The 16,469-nt window shown below is 45.8% G+C and overlaps 1 protein-coding gene across 3 annotated transcripts in view; it reads right to left on the reverse strand.

Annotated features, from left to right (window-relative positions):
- The window catches only part of frs2a (fibroblast growth factor receptor substrate 2a), a 105,026-nt gene extending 92,680 nt beyond the window's left edge, over positions 1-12,346 (reverse strand). Inside the window, exons 1-2 of one of the 3 annotated variants that reach the window (XM_059978460.1) lie at positions 12,191-12,333; positions 6,234-6,302 (exon numbers count right to left, since the gene is read on the reverse strand). The gene's annotated coding sequence lies outside the window, so the exon portion shown is untranslated. Of the gene's footprint in view, positions 1-6,233; positions 6,303-12,039; positions 12,170-12,190 lie in introns of those variants that run through there. The other 2 variants (XM_059978458.1, XM_059978461.1) reach the window with 2 other exon arrangements.
- Positions 12,347-16,469: the final 4,123 nt, after the last annotated feature.

Consider the following 16,469-nt stretch of genomic DNA (forward strand, 5'->3'; position numbering starts at 1 on the left):
TCATCGTGGCAGTAGAGGAGGCCATGGACTGACATGTTGGAATGGGAATGGAAAGTAGAATTGAAATGGCTGGCCACCGGGAAGTCCCACTTTCTGTGGCGGATGGAACACAGGTGTTCAACAAAACCATCTCACAAACTACATCAGGTCTCACCGATATACAGCAAGCCATCTTTTGTCAAATTGTGACCAGATTGTTTGTATTTTCTTTTAGAAAACAAGGAAGGTCTAACGAGGTTCCAAAGATGAAACATTGTTTAACTCATGGTACTATTTATTACCCTAACCAAATAAACAATATTATATTAATGGGGTCTATGAACAGTTTATAGGTCAGCTGCAAGTCAAGAATCCAGCTTTAACTTTTCTGTACAGTGTTCAGAAACTTAAGGCATAAGCTAAACTGTGATGGAACTGAGCTGAATATGCCTGAACTCTTTCAGTTTTGTGTTTTATATTCTGTGTTTTTGTTGTTGTTGCAGATATTGCTTAGCGCATGGGGCGGGGGGGGGGGGGGGGATTCCATGGTTTTTCCTTGTTTCGTGACTGTCTGTTGGGAAGATGAGTCTCAGGGTTGGAGACTGCATACATTCTTTGATAATAAATGTACTTTGAATCTTTTAAAAAATATTAAAATGCTGTATTTTGTTGCATATTGCATAGCAAATGTGGTAAACTGCAGCAAACATTTGTCTGCCATAATTCCCAAAAGGGGCACTTCTATAGTGTAACATTTTGAAAATGCTATTCCACTGAATTTTTTGCCAGTGGTATAATAGCATCCACAACGGACTTCGAGGTGAGTGGTCCTGGGTTCGAAACCAGCCAGCTCCTTACAAGCTTTCCATCCGTGCTGGGTTAAGCATCGAGCTAGCAACGCAGCCTCATAAAAAAAAATGCTAAAGAAATGGCAAGGTTGCAGCCCAATGCGCCACAAGATGCAAAGACGAACAACAATTCCATTCAATTTGAATCTGGCCTACTCACTCCTTAAAAATATATAGATTATATGCTTGTTAAACAAAAGTAGACTGTATGTCTCACTCCAAAATGCATTGATACTCGTTGGGATTCATGTAGTCCAGATGAAGGGCCTCAATCTGAACTGTCAATTGTCCATTTCCCAGTACAGATGATACTTGACCCACAGGGTTCCTCCTGCAGTTTACAGAACACTTAGTTGTCAATTTTTAATGGACAAGTGAAAATATATTCAATCTTGCCAAAAATAATGTTGAATGTCTCTTATTATAACTTTTTTTTTGTTCAGGGTACAAGAACCAACCTTCACCAGCTTTTCCTCCTGGAAATAATACCACAATCTTTTATTACCAGCTTACAGTGCAGACAAGGCCCGGGTTTAAGGATTCATACAAAATTAGCCCCTCAAACAGAGCAATACTCCCATCGTAATGCACTAAAATATGTACCCCAGCTCTGAAATAGGGTTTAAACCCACAACCTTGTGACTCTGAGGCAAAAATGCTACCACTGAGCCAAAGATGACACAGGGCTTGTAAGCTATTTTGTAAATACAGTGAAAAATATTGACTTTATGATGACTTTTTCCCACCTCACAAATGTAAATATCTTTTTCTCTGGCTACAAAATACATGGGAGAGGAAGTTTGAATTCTAGAAAACATGCATTATTTATGGATCCAGGAATTTTAATCAGGCTTTGAATCTTTTAGTATGACTAGCAAATAAATTATCTACTTAGGCCTCCACTGATAACCAGTTCAGGACAATAGGGGAAAAAAGAATAGTCTATTATTATTATAATGAAGCACAATATAAATAGATAGCAATTAATAGGTAAGTTAGAGTCAGAATCATAGAAAATACAGCACTGAAACAGGTCCTTCAGTCCACCTAGTCCATGTTAAACTGCTTACTCCCATCGACCCGCACCAGGACCATAGCCCTCCATACCACTACCATCCATGTACCCATCCAAAATTTTCTTAAACGTTGAAATTAAGCTCACATGCACCACTTGTGTAAGCAGCTCATTCCACACTCTTCACAACCCTCTGAGTGAAGACGTTTCCGCTCATGTTACCCTTAAACTTCTCACCTTTCACCCGTAACCCATAACCTCTTGTAGTCTCACCCAACCTGAGTGGGAAAAGCTGCTTGCATTTACCCCGTTTATATCAAGGTTAAAATCCTTTAGTTAAAAGGATTTAAAAGGAAAGTTAAAATTTCACTTGCAGCACACTTTAATTCCTTGATGTGATTACTATTAGGATTAATTTCATTAACCACCATTCTACACACACCACAAATCTCTTCACAAAGTCCTCTGCTATTGTGATTAATGATAAGTCAGGACACCAGGATATGCTGAACTTCCAAAGCACTCTAACACTAATACTACATGGGTGTGTATCTGCTTCCTTAATCTTACAAAGCTCCAAACTTGAGCGTGACAGCATGTTAAAACCAAACAAGATAGTTAACTGAAACATTCATAGAAATCTCATGGAAGCCAAAGTGGACAGAAATTGCTGTTTTGAGTTTCTTTTATTGCTATTTTAATTAACTATGCATGTGGTGCATATCACAAGTCCTGGTTAGGTGATCACTAAAGAGTATTGATAATGGCTGAGGTCACCCATCTTGTAAGGACACTGCCCAGGAGAAGGCAATAGCAAACCACTTCTGTAGAAATATTTGGCAAGAACAATCATGGTCAATGGAAAAGTCATGGCTGCCCATGTCAAACGACATGACACATAATGAACATGCTATACATCGTGGGGTCCAAGTTCATAGCTGCACAAAAGTGGCTACAGATATCGATAGGGTGGTTGAGGCAGCTTATGGAATGCTTGCTTTTATTAGTCGAGGCATTGAGTTCAGAAGTCAAGAGGTTACATTGCTACTTTATAAGACTCTGGTTAGGCTACATCTGAAGTATTGCAAAAAGTTCTGGTCACCCCATTATAGGAAGGATGTTGAGGTTTTGGAGAGGGTGCAGACGAGCTTTACCAGGATGCTGCCTGGTTTAAGAGACTATGTGCTATCTATCATGAGAGGCTGGACAAATTTGGATTGTGTTTTTTCTGGAGAAGCAGAGGCTGAGGAAAGATCTGACAGAGAATTATAAGACCATGAGAGGCATAGATCGAGTATCTTTTTCCTAGGGAAGAAATGTCTAATACCAGAGGACATGCATTGAAGGTGAGAGGGGGGCAAGTTCAAAGGGGATGTGAGGGTTAATTTTTTCTCAAAGATTGGTGGATGCCTGGAATGTGTTGCCTGGTATGCTGGTAGAGGCAAATCAGAGGCTTTTCAGATACGCCTACGTAGGCACATGAATGTGAGGGAGATGGAGGAATGTGGACATTTGTAAGTTGGAGGGATTAGTTTTTGTTTATTTTTTTAAATTTACTTTTTATCTGGTTCAGCACGACATCGTGGGCCAGAGGGCTTGTTCCTGTGCTATACTGTTCTATCTTGAAGTAAAGAAAGTCAGACTGGCTAAATAGCTTTCCTCACCAACACAACTTTCTTGTAATTTCTACCTTCACTATCATTTGTTCCTCCCTCACTTCTCTGATCATGCTTCTAGTCACTGTTCTGTTGTTTATTTTTATACTACTGGCAAGGCATTAGTAAAAGCTGCAGCTGAAAGGGACAAGAAGTAGAACTTTGAGATGGTAAATTTCTGTGGAAAGCACTTTAGGATTATACAATCCATCCCCAAATCTTTCCATTTTCTTCTCCTTTAAGATATTCCATAAACTCTGCACCTTTGGCCAAGATATTTATTAAATAATTTGTCCTAATGACCTCCTCGATGTGATATGTTTTGGGATATCTTATATAACCCTAATGCAATATTGAGCAAAAGGCGAGGAGACTCATGCCAAATGCATTCCTTCATGTCCTTCTCTTTTAATGTCTAAGTTCATACATTAAATATTAGAATATAAAAGAAAACCATCAACAAACAGCAGAGGCTTATCCCCAAAAATGACGTGAAGTAGACAAATAGACAAAGATATTTGGCAGAAATGGGAACAGATGATGGTACTTTGTGAAAACTGTCGTGGAATAGAAAATTATAATTATATGCTGTGTCATGTTTTCAACACACAAACCTGTCATGCACAACAATCTATATATTCAGAAGCATTACTGATATGTTTGGCTGTTCTGACACGCTTCAGTCAACTAAAAATTGCAGTACATTCAATTGTATTCACAGATTCACAGGAAATGAAGCAATCTAGGCCGACATATATCAATACCTACACAATACGGGTGGGCTGGATTGCTGTATGAACACTGATATTCAACAGCATGGTCATCTCCAGTACCAAACAATCAACATCCTATTGTGTGCATCTTAACTGGACCAATGACAAAAATACCATGGCAAAAGAACAGTGCCTCCAAGAAGACCACAACCTTGCCATTCGGTTTGGAAGCTTGCATTCCTCAATGACCCACATTGCTATGTTGGCTGGAGTCAGGGCTTTTTGCATTGGCTCTTGGCAGGGTCACCCATACCAAACAGATCAAAGGGTAGAGGCCAGACTAATCATTTCTCCAGATTTGGGGGTTCATTTGGAGCTAACAACCAACTGGTCAAACAAAACTGTTACACAAACAGCAATGAAGAATCCTTCTACATTTGCAAAATGCTGGAGGAGCTCAGCAGGCCAGGCAGTATCTATGGGAAGAGTACAGTCGACATTTCAGGCTGAGACCCTTCGTCCTGCTGAAGGGTCTCAGCTCGAAACATCAACTGTACTTTTTTCCATAGATGCTGCCTGGCCAACTGAGCTCCTCCAACATTTTGGGTGTTGCTTCAATTTCCAGCATTTCTTGTTTGTCCTTCTACATCTGAGTGCAATGGTATTCCTGAGTTGCCACCTGGGACTTGCATGACTGACAGTAGAGAAAACTGAGCTATTGACATGATGAAGGAAGCCCTGAACACCACCAGAGACAGAGTACCTTCATTGCTGCCCTAAACACCAATGGCGTAAGGGGCAGAAGAGAATAAGAATAAGTCCAAGACTCAGCAACATGCAGCAAACAACTTACATCTGACTCCCTAAAGCCTTTTCACTACCACAAAGTCACAGTGGAACAATCCAACAACATTCAAAAAGTTTAAAACCATCCAAGAGAATAGAAGTTTCACCTGCACTCAAACATTCGCTCACTTGACCATCAGTGCACTCTGGCTGCAGTAAATATCATCTAAATGCAATTACTCAAAAAGGTTCCGCCAGATAGTACAGCTGCCTATATTACCGATAAGAATAAAAGCAGCAACACACTATCCAGCCTTGAAATTATATAGTTGTTCCTTAATTACCAGTGTTTCTAAATCCCAAGACTCCATTTGCTAAAGTACTGGGTGCATATCACAGATCCTTGTTATCATTGCATATCACCGACACCAGGCAATCTCTGAAGAGTATTGATAAAGGCTGGGGTCACCAGTCTTGTAAAGACACTGCCCAGAAGAAGACAATGGCAAACCACTTCTGTAGAAAAATTTGCCAAAAACAATCATGATCATGGAAGACCACGATCATCTACATGATAGGACATGGCGCATGACGATAAAATGAATGTCTTTACCAGGAAGACTGTGCAGTGCCTAAAAGTGGCTTATCACTGCTACTGCAAAACAACTAATTTCATCACATATGCCAGTAATAACAAACATGATTCTCATTCTCTCAAAAGATATTTAGTGATCTGAAAACTTAGGAGGTACCAATATTTTTTAGAAAGCATTTGGATCGTAAAATTTTGTAAATACCAGATACTGTATCATTTGAATATATCATGTTGTCTGAAAATCAAACATCCAGTGCGTCTGGATTTATTATCAGATAATATACACCATAAGCAATAAACTTCACAGCTTAACATTAACAAAATGTACTGGATGTATCAAAACAAAGATCAGCAAATTCCTCAATTTTTTTTAATCAGTACTGTGCCAAGAAGCAAATGCCACAAATTTAAGATTTATTGTATAATGGCCAGAGCCTACAAACATTTTATCCTGTTCTAGCAAAAAGAAAATAAACTGAATTGAAATAACCGACGTCATGCAACATAAAAATCTGAAAATAAAGCTTAAACATTGTTCATTGGCCATTTCTGAAGAAATAGTTGCCCAATACTGCAACTTTCAAATCTGAGCATTAAAGAATTTTTAGTTTTCAAATGTTATATTTCAGATAGCTTTAATACCTCAGAGATAAAATCCGAAAGAAAATTGCATAATTTCTAGTCTTCAAAATGACATGAGGACCATGGAATCTGAGAAACACAAAATATGCACAGGCTCAATTTAATGCAGGAAATCCTGTCATTAAGTATTTGAAAATAACAGTGGCAGAATGCTTTACCCAGATTCATTATTAATAAGGTATCTTGTATGAAATTCAATTCATCTTCCAAGTTAAGAAACAACTCAGGAATTCTGCTTTGTTCATAAGTTTATATTGGGTAAAGTGAGGAGGCTTCCTCTATGTGCTGATCACATCACTAAGATGATGGCAATGGACAGAGTCCCAAAACAAGTTAATTATTGATCCTTCTATGGCAATACAGTTTAATTTATACCATTCATAAGAAAGTAATCTTCCAAACACAAAAGCATATGAAAGCTGATTAAACAAATCTTGCCTGCCTTTTACTTGCTAAATAAAATAATAAAATTTATTTGTGAGCTGAGACTCAGAAAATGCTGTTAGAATTCAACAGGTCAGGCTGCATCTATGGAAGGGAATAAATATTCAGCTTTTCAAACCCTTCGAATCCTGATGAAGGATCTCGGCCTGAAACATGGACTGTTTATTCCCCTCCTTTGAAGCTGCCGACCTACTGAATTCCTCCAGAGTCGTGTGAGCGTGGGCGTGCGCTGCTCCAGGTTCCCAGCATCTGCAGATTCTCCTGTATCAGCCTTAGACTACCTCTTACAGTCAAAACAGCTTTGGATATTTACATTTGCAGTAGGTATCTATATCTTTTGTCAACACATTAATTTGCAAAACACAGACATGCTTACTTAAACAGCAGATAAAGAACTAGTCTCCAGTCCCCATCTCATCAAATGACCACGTTTCATACACAAATATGAAAACTACATCTGACACTTAAAGTTAAGATGAGCTCTTCAAATGCATTCCTTAAACTTGGTCAGCCTTGGAGCAGAGACAGCCCCTTTTTGATGACAAGACTTCCCACAGGACAGAAGGGGAAAAAGGAGGGTTGTGTTACGAAGAAGGGGGTGAAAACTGGGCAGATAGTCAAACCCACAAACAGCGAGAGTTATAGTCTGGAGCAGAGAAGGAGTGGTCAAGCAGAGAATGAGGCAGATCGAGACAGGAACTATGGGCCCAGGCAAAGATGAGTAGAAACCAAGCAGATTGATGGTTGGATTTAAGTTTGGGTGTCATTCAATGGACTTGGATAATTGAGATGCAAAGGGACTTGGGAATCCTTGTGCAAAACACTCTAAAGGTGAATAGTTTTGGGCTCCTCATCTAAGAAACAATGTGCTGGCATTGGAGAGGGTCCAGAAGAGGTTCACAAGGATGATTCTCGGAATGAAAAAGGAGTGGGGCTGACGAGGGGGGTTTAAAAAAAAAGGATCAGCCATGATTGAATGGTGGAGCAGACTCGATGGGCCAAATAGCTTAATTCTGCTCCTCTGTTTTATGGTCTTATAATTAAGAACAGCCAGGAAGCATTATTCATGAACAGACAGGCAAAGGGGCTGTGGATATCAAGCAAAGAGGGTGGGAGCACTGAGTCAAAGACAAGGGTTAGTTGTAGTGTGAAAGGACTCAAGCAATAATACAAACCAGAGTTGTCTGAGGGAAGTTGGACATAAAAGGACTGGTGGAGAGAAAAATTTACTAGTTCAGAAATAGGGATATGGAGACAGAGACACCAGTGGGCTCAACAAGGGATGGGAGGTGGATATGGTCATGGAAATTGGAGCCAGAATAGGGAAGTGGGTCCAGGACCAGGAGGCAACAGTTCTAGCTCTTGTTCAAAGACAGAGATGGGGTTAGATTCTCAGGTGTTTTGGGGGTAAAGGCAGGGAGAGGGTGGTTGTAGTTTGAACAGAAGGGGACCCAGCCAGGGAAAGCACTGGAACTCAGGAAGAACTACAAAGGGCTTGGCCAAGATCTTATTAGGGCATGGCCAGAGACAGTGTCAAAGACCTAGATAAGGTAGCAAACTGAATTAGACATTGGCTTCGTGGGAGAAGCCAGAGAGTGGAAGTAGATGGTTGCCTGACTGTGATGAGCAGTGTTCTGCGAGGATTGGTGCTGGTCCATGTTTGTCATCTATATCAATGACTGGATGATAATGTGGTCAACTAGAGCAACAGATTTGCAGATGACACCAGGATTGGGGGGCTGTAGTGGACAGCAAGGTTAGGTTAAAAGATGAAATGTTTAAGGGAAACATGAGGGGGCCTTCTTCATTCAGAGTGTGGTGAGAGTATGGAATGAGCTGCCAGGGCAAGTGGTGAACACAGGTTCAATTTCAACACTTTAGAGAAATTGGGATAGGTACATGGAATAAACGGAGGGCTATGGTCTAGGGGCAGGTCGATGGGACTAGGCAAAATAATAGTTCAGCACAGATTAGATGAACTGATAGGCCTGTTTCTGAGCTACAGTGTACTATGATTCTATGAATATAAAGTAATGAATTGCAGATGGGGGTGGGGAGGTGAATGGGGGGTGGGAGAGGAAGGAGAATGGGAGTGATGGCAACTGTGAGAGTGATGGGTACACAGGGCTTGGGACAGGGGTGGCTAGGGTGCAGGTGTTACAATAGGAGGGGGGGTGCAAGTGATGTTGGTAGGGCCAGGACAGAAATGGCAGGAGACATTAGAGAGTCAAAGTAAGTCATCATATATAAATACTATCCTGGGATTACCTTTCATATGGACATTCACAGTACAACAAAAATACAATATAATCAATAAAAATACTACATACAAAAAGTGACAATGTGCAGAAGGCAATTCTGTAAATATTAAAAAATAACAATTAACTTGTAAATAAATAACACTGAGAACATGAGCTGTAGAGTCCGTGAAAGTGAGTCTATAGGTCATCTAATCAGTTCAGTGTTGAGGTGAATGAAGCTATCCATGCTGGTTCAGGCAAAAACAATGGCAGGAAGCTTGGTAGAGATGCTGATGGGGTTCTGGACAAGGACAGTGGTGGGAGTCCAAGGAGAGACAAGAACAAGCAGTTGAGCACAGAGTGCATTAAGGCCCAGACAGGACAATGGCCCTGGCAACAGCAGTTGAGGTGAAGATGTCAATGAGACCCAGGCAACAACAGCAACACGGACTCAGGCAGAGGTGGAAAAGGTGTCAAAGAGACCCAGACAGAGCCAGTGAAAGGGACTTGGGCAGGTTTGATAGAGAGGAATATTCAAAAAGACCTGGGGAAGTTCAGATGGGAATGTGATTCAGGCAGGGATAGCAACTAAGAGATGAAGAGCACCATAGATAGGGACATGAGACATAGGTAGGGAAAAGGTGAAGCTCTGACCAGGTGGAGGGAGAGGGGGTGGTTTGTGAGGGCTATGACAGAAACCCAAGCGCGGTATAGTTACTATACCGGATGCGAGGGGAAGGAGTCTAACCAAATGTGGAGGTCCAGTCTGACTGCAGTATGGGTGGGGTGGGTGGGAGGGTGTGAGATAGTCAGGGTGGGGGGGTTGGGAGGGTGTGAGATGGTCAGGGTGGGTGGGAGGGGGTGAGATGATCAGGGTGGGTGGGAGGGGGTGAGATGGTCAGGATAAGTGGGAGGGGGTGAGATGGTCAGGGTGAGTGGGAGGGGGTGAGATGGTCAGTGTGGGTGGGAGGGGGTGAGATGGTCAGGATGAGTGGGAGGGGGTGAGATGGTCAGGGTGGGTGGGAGGGGGTGAGATGGTCAGGGTGAGTGGGAGGGGGTGAGATGGTCAGTGTGGGTGAGAGGGGGTGAGATGGTCAGTGTGGGTGGGAGGGAGTGAGATGGTCAGTGTGGGTGGGAGGGAGTGAGATGGTCAGGGTGAGTGGGAGGAGGTGAGATGGTCAGGATGAGTGGGAGGGGGTGAGATGGTCAGGGTGGGTGGGAGTGAGATGGTCAGTGTGAGTGGGAGGAGGTGAGATGGTCAGTGTGGGTGGGTGGGAGTGAGATGGTCAGTGTGGGTGGGAGGGAGTGAGATGGTCAGGGTGAGTGGGAGGGGGTGAGATGGTCAGGGTGAGTGGGAGGAGGTGAGATGGTCAGGATGAGTGGGAGGTGAGATGGTCAGTGTGGGTGGGAGGGAGTGAGATGGTCAGGGTGAGTGGGAGGGGGTGAGATGGTCAGGGTGAGTGGGAGGGGGTGAGATGGTCAGTGTGGGTGGGTGGGAGTGAGATGGTCAGTGTGGGTGGGAGGGAGTGAGATGGTCAGTGTGGGTGGGAGGGAGTGAGATGGTCAGGGTGAGTGGGAGGAGGTGAGATGGTCAGGGTGAGTGGGAGGAGGTGAGATGGTCAGTGTGGGTGGGAGGGAGTGAGATGGTCAGGGTGGGAGGGAGTGAGAAGGTCAGGGTGAGTGGGAGGAGGTGAGATGGTCAGGGTGAGTGGGAGGAGGTGAGATGGTCAGTGTGGGTGGGTGGGAGTGAGATGGTCAGGGTGAGTGGGAGGAGGTGAGATGGTCAGGGTGAGTGGGAGGAGGTGAGATGGTCAGTGTGGGTGGGTGGGAGTGAGATGGTCAGGGTGAGTGGGAGGAGGTGAGATGGTCAGGATGAGTGGGAGGGAGTGAGATGGTCAGGGTGAGTGGGAGGAGGTGAGATGGTCAGTGTGGGTGGGTGGGAGTGAGATGGTCAGGGTGAGTGGGAGGAGGTGAGATGGTCAGGATGAGTGGGAGGGAGTGAGATGGTCAGGGTGAGTGGGAGGGAGTGAGATGGTCAGTGTGGGTGGGAGGGAGTGAGATGGTCAGGGTGAGTGGGAGGGAGTGAGATGGTCAGGGTGAGTGGGAGGAGGTGAGATGGTCAGGATGCAGGGTGGGAGGGAGTGAGATGGTCAGGGTGAGTGGGAGGGAGTGAGATGGTCAGGGTGAGTGGGAGGAGGTGAGATGGTCAGTGTGGGTGGGAGGGAGTGAGATGGTCAGTGTGAGTGGGAGGAGGTGAGATGGTCAGGGTGAGTGGGAGGAGGTGAGATGGTCAGTGTGGGTGGGAGGGAGTGAGATGGTCAGGGTGAGTGGGAGGAGGTGAGATGGTCAGGGTGAGTGGGAGGAGGTGAGATGGTCAGTGTGGGTGGGTGGGAGTGAGATGGTCAGGGTGAGTGGGAGGAGGTGAGATGGTCAGGATGAGTGGGAGGGAGTGAGATGGTCAGGGTGAGTGGGAGGAGGTGAGATGGTCAGGATGCAGGGTGGGTGGGAGTGAGATGGTCAGGGTGAGTGGGAGGAGGTGAGATGGTCAGGATGAGTGGGAGGGAGTGAGATGGTCAGTGTGGGTGGGAGGGAGTGAGATGGTCAGGGTGAGTGGGAGGGAGTGAGATGGTCAGTGTGGGTGGGAGGGAGTGAGATGGTCAGGGTGAGTGGGAGGGAGTGAGATGGTCAGGGTGAGTGGGAGGAGGTGAGATGGTCAGGGTGAGTGGGAGGGAGTGAGATGGTCAGGGTGAGTGGGAGGGAGTGAGATGGTCAGGATGAGTGGGAGGGAGTGAGATGGTCAGGGTGAGTGGGAGGGAGTGAGATGGTCAGGGTGAGTGGGAGGGAGTGAGATGGTCAGGGTGAGTGGGAGGGAGTGAGATGGTCAGGGTGAGTGGGAGGAGGTGAGATGGTCAGGGTGAGTGGGAGGAGGTGAGATGGTCAGGGTGAGTGGGAGGAGGTGAGATGGTCAGGGTGAGTGGGAGGAGGTGAGATGGTCAGGATGCAGGGTGGGCGGTCCCGGGTGCGAACACCAGGGGTGGATGAGCGGATGAGGTCGGTGTGGGGGAAACACTGTCCGGTGAGGGAAACTCTCTCACTCCGTGCCTGGGGTGGGGGTCACTGACCTGCGGGGTCTCTGCCCGCTGCGAGTCGCGTCCTCCGCTGGGAAACCGCGCCGATCACCGATCCCACTGTTTACAAACACGGAACTCGCTCCGCGTCCCTCTGGTCCTCTCTCTCCCCACCCAACACCCGACTCATCGGATCGGTACTCACGTTCCTCTTCCAAGCAGCATACCGCAGGCCCGGCCAGGCCAGGAAGGACGAGGCAGCGGGTGCCCGGGAGACTCGGACTCGGCCTGAGGCTGAGAGCGGCTCCGCTTCAGGGAGAGCACAGGCCGCAGCGCAAGCGCATTCCCCGGACAACTGCTTCCGGGTCGCAGAGGGAGGGTGGCCGCCTTCAGCTGGGGCCCGGGGGGGAAGGGGAGCGGCGGGGCATTGGCAACCGGGGTGCCTTGAGGGGTTGGAAGCAGGATGCGGGTGTTGATAGATGGTTTGAGGGGTAGGGAACAGGATGAGGGAGGTGATGGGGATGGTTTGAGGGGTAGGAGACGAGATGAGGGAGTTGATGGGTTGGAGGCAGGATGAGGGTGGTAGGAGATGGTTTGAGGGTTAGGAGACGGGATGAGGGAGATGATGGAAAATGGTTTGAGGGGTTGGAGACGGGATGAGGGAGGTGATAGGAGATAATTTGAGGGGATGAGGGAGGTGATAGGTGGTGTGAGATGAACTGAGGGGTTGGTGACAGAGGATGGGGATGAGGGGAGGTGGGGTTTTGGTGAATGGAGGATGGGATATTGCAAACGAGGGTGGGAGAGGATGTAAGGTGACAGGGATGAGGAGAGAGGGAGAGGGGTGGGGATATGGGATTGTGTGGGTGTTAAGAACTGGGAAGTGGGGTCAACAAGTGAGCAGAGAGGCAAGGATGAGGGGAATGGATGAAGGGGGTGGTTGAGTGCACTGGAGAAGCAGAGAGGGTGAGGGGGATAGGGATTGTGCTGGTGGGTGGGAATAGAGGTAGAGGCAGCAGGGAAGAGTGGACTAGAAGGAGGAAAGAAAGATGGAGAGGATATAGAGGGATGGAGGGGAGAGATGGGGCAGAGTGACCCAGAGAGAGGGCAAAGTGGGAAGGTGGAGATGGAGGGGCGATGGGGTGGAATAGAAGATGGTGGAGTGCTTTGGGTGGGGAGTGAGAAAGGTGATTGAGGGAGCCAGAAGGGGAAACAAGTGGAATGGGGAAGGATAATGGGTCAGAAGGGTTGAAGGGTAAAGGGATGTGAAGTGGAACTGGAGGAAAAGTTGGGCAGAGGAGATGTGGGGGAAAATCACAGTGTCACCTGCAGGAGAGGGATGAATGTGCAGTGGAGTACGCTGAGAGGCAGCAGTTGGGGAGAGAGCAGGAGGCCGAAGGGAGACAGGTGAGGATGGGATGGTGATAATTTAGTATTGGGTTATGGAATTAGTGAGAGGGAGGGGAAACAAGTAAGGGCCGAGATGAACAGTGTGGAGAAAGACAGGGTAAAGGCTGCAGTACGGTTAGAAACAGGACAGAGATTCTGGGAGAGAGATTAAGGCATCAGTACTGTCAGGAATAAACAACTGTAATTCACTCACACATAAATAGGCAGGGCTGGGAGTGGTACCGATAATGTGGGGTGCTCCTGGGCAGGAGAAGTAACAGATGAAAGACAGGAAAATTTCTGAAACTGCAAAAACTTTCCCAGATGAAAAGTTCCCATGAATTCATGGGTGTGCAGCGATAACACAAAGCTGGGTGGCAGTGTGAAATGTCAGGAGGATGTTAAGAGAATGCAGGGTGACTTGGACAGGTTGGGTGAGTGGGCAAATGTATGGCAGATGCAGCTTAATGTGGATAAATGTGAGGTTATCCACTTTGGTGGCAAGAACAGGAAGGCAGATTACTATCTAAGTGGAGTCAAGTTAGGAAAAGGGGAAGTACAACGAGATCTAGGTGTTCTTGTACATTAGTCAATGAAAGCAAGCATGCAGGTACAGCAGGCAGTGAAGAAAGCTAATGGCATGCTGGCTTTTATAATGAGGAATTGAGTATAGGAGTAAAGAGGTCCTGCAGCTATACAGGGCCCTGGTGAGACCACACCTGGAGTATTGTGTGCAGTTTTGGTCTCCAAATTTGAGGAAGGACATTCTTGCTATTGAAGGAGTGTAGCGTAGGTTCACAAGGTTAATTCCTGGAATGGCAGGACTGTCATATGTTGATAGATTGGAGCGACTGGGCTTGTATACACTGGAATTTAGAAGGATGAGAGGGGATCTGATTGAAACATATAAGATTATTAAGGGATTGGACACACTGGAGGCAGGCAGCACATTCCCGCTGAAGGGTGAGTCCAGAACTAGAGGCCACAGTTTAAGAATAAGGGGTAGGCCATTTAGAACGGAGGAGCGGAAGAACTTTTTCACCCAAAGAGTGGTGGATATGTGGAATGCTCTACCCCAGAAGGCAGTGGAGGCCAAGTCTCTGGATGCATTCAAGAGAGAGTTAGATAGAGCTCTTATAGATAGCGGGGTCAAGGAATATGGGGAGAGCGCAGGAACGGGGTACTGATTGTGTATGATCAGCCATGATCACAGTGAATGGCAGTGCTGGCTAGAAGGGCCGAATGGCCTACTCCTGCACCTATTGTCTATTGAATCTGTAATGAGGAGAACATGCAAATCAACTCCCAGGTGCTTTCATAGTCACTTTTGAAGGAATTGCTAATTTCATTTGTGGAATTCTGAAGCATTGGGGTGTGGACTAAAAAGGGATAACTGTCTACTGCAGGGGTCCATGGGCACTTTGCTTAATGGCATTGGTCCGTGGCATAAAAAAAGGTTGGGAACTCTTGCGCTACTGCATGTCACAATTGTTTCTGCATTCAAAAGAGGAGGGCAAGCATGGGAAACAAAACTAAGAGATATTGTCATAGAAAAGTACAGCACAGAAACAGGCCTTTTGGCCCATTTAGTCCATTCTAAACCATTTAAACTACCTACTCCCATTGACCTGCACCGAGACTAAACCCTCCATACCCCTCCCATCTATGTACCTATCCAAACTTAAGTGTTGAGCTCACATGCACTACTTGCGCTGGCAGATCATCCCACACTCTCACGACCCTCTGAGTGAAGAAGTTTCCCCTCATGGTCCCCTTAAACTTTTCACCTTTCACCCTTAACCCATGACCTCTAGTTGTAGTCCCATCCAACATCAGTGGAAAAAACCTGCTTGCGTTTATCCTATCTATAGCCCACATAATTTTGTATACCTCTTAACAAATCTCTCAATCTCTACATTCTAAAGAATACAGTCCTAACCTATTCAATCTTTCCTTATAACTTGGGTCCTCCAGACCTGGCAACATCCTTGTAAATTTCTTGGTAATCTTCAACCTTATTTACATCTTTCCTGCAGGTAACCAAAACTGCACACAATACTCCAAATTAGGCTTCACCAATATCTTAGACAACTTCAGTATAACATTTCAAATCCTGTACTCAATACTTTGATTTATGAAGGCCAATGTGCCAAAAGTTTTATGACCCTATCGACCTGTGACACTACTTTCAATGTATTCCCAGATCCCTTTGTTCTACCTCACTCCTCAGCACCCTACCGTTCTCTGTATAAGACCCACCCTGGTTGGTCCTACTGAAGTGAAACATCTCGCACCTGTCCACATTAAATTCCATCTGCCATTTCTTGGCTCATTGCAGCTGGTCTGGATCCTGCTGCAAGCCATGATAGTTTTCTTCACTGTCCACTACACTCCTGATCTTGGTGTCATCTGCAAATTTGCTGTTCCAGTTATCCGCATTATCATCCAGATCGTTGATATAGCTGGTAAAAAAACAATGGGCCCAGCACAGATCCCTGCAACACTCCACTAGTCACAGGCCTCCAGTCAGAGAGGCAGCCATCTACCACCACTCTCTGGCTTCTCCCACAAAGCCAATGTCTAATCCAATTTACTATCTCATCTTGAATGCTGAGCGACTGAACCTTCTTGACCAACCTCCCCTGCAGGATCTTGTCAAATGCCTTGCTAAGGTCCATGTAGACAACATCAACTGCCTTGCCTTCATCACCTTTCCTGGTAACTTCCTCGAAGAACAATAAGATTGCCTACAATTAGACACATCCTACCATGGATAAAGCCATAATCAGTCCCAGTCTATCCCAAAACTCATATATCCAGTCCCTTAGAATACCTTCCAGTAATTTTACATCACTGATGTCAGGCTCATCAGCTTATAATTTCTTGGTTTATTTTTAGACCCTTTCTTAAACACCGGATCTCCATTGGCTATCTTCCAATCCTCCAGCACCTCACCTTTCACTAAGGATGATTTAAATATCTCTGGTAGGGCCCTAGCAATTTCTGCACTTGCTTCCCGTGGCTTCTGAGAAACACCTTGTCATGTCCTGGGGATTTATCCATCCTTATTTGCCTCACGACAGCAAACATCTCCT

Source organism: Hypanus sabinus, chromosome 8, assembly GCF_030144855.1.
Source record: "Hypanus sabinus isolate sHypSab1 chromosome 8, sHypSab1.hap1, whole genome shotgun sequence".
NCBI lineage: Eukaryota > Metazoa > Chordata > Chondrichthyes > Myliobatiformes > Dasyatidae > Hypanus > Hypanus sabinus.